We start from the raw sequence: 837 nt of genomic DNA, 5'->3' as shown, positions 1-837 counted from the left end.
CATAAAACTTGAATTTCTGAACATAAATTTGGTATGTGACGCGTTTGTAAGACTTAAACAACACATGCGGGTGTGGCGTCCTCTTAATATAAGTTTAGTAATAGCACTAAGCATAGTATTATATTATTCTGTGGTATTATTTCTCATAATTGAAAACTATTAACTTTCCTCCTGGTTTGATAAAAATTGTACATTGGTAGTTCGGTAAATTACTTTTAAAAAATAATTTTATAATTAAATTTAATTATTAATCAATGATATTTAATAATGCAAATTTAATGTATTTTAATTTTTGATTTTAAATATTGTTTATTACTATTTTCTATTTATTATTTTTCGTAATTTAGCTACCTTTTTTCAATAGTAAGAATTACCAATATTTTTAAGTACAACCCTGCAGTGGCGGCGCGAACTTTTTCGACAGTAAGACAATAAAATGTTAGTTGCAGCACACACGACCCACCTATTGAATTTGCACAGAGCAGCGGAGGGCTACGCCCCCCACACCCCCCCTAAAATAATTCTATATCAAATTTACCTTTCTAAAAATTCAAATTGCGGGTACCAAAATAAAAATAACTTATTAATTATATTATAAATACTGTTTTATTAATAAATCATTGAATGTACAATAAGCTTGGTATCCCGGAAAAAAAGACCAAAGAAAAAAGAACAATTTACAATTTTTAAAATTTTTAAAAATGTTAAGAAAGTATCAATAGTCCCCACCTGACATTACATGAAATGTAACGCGTGGGGGCGATGCCCTCACACGGGCATATATGTTTACTTAAAAATATAAAAAAATCGAAACGATTCTATTTTTAAAATTTTTCC

Source organism: Acyrthosiphon pisum, chromosome A3 (genome assembly GCF_005508785.2).
Source record: "Acyrthosiphon pisum isolate AL4f chromosome A3, pea_aphid_22Mar2018_4r6ur, whole genome shotgun sequence".
Classification (NCBI taxonomy): Eukaryota; Metazoa; Arthropoda; class Insecta; order Hemiptera; family Aphididae; genus Acyrthosiphon; species Acyrthosiphon pisum.
Note: the sequence above shows the minus strand (reverse complement) of the source record.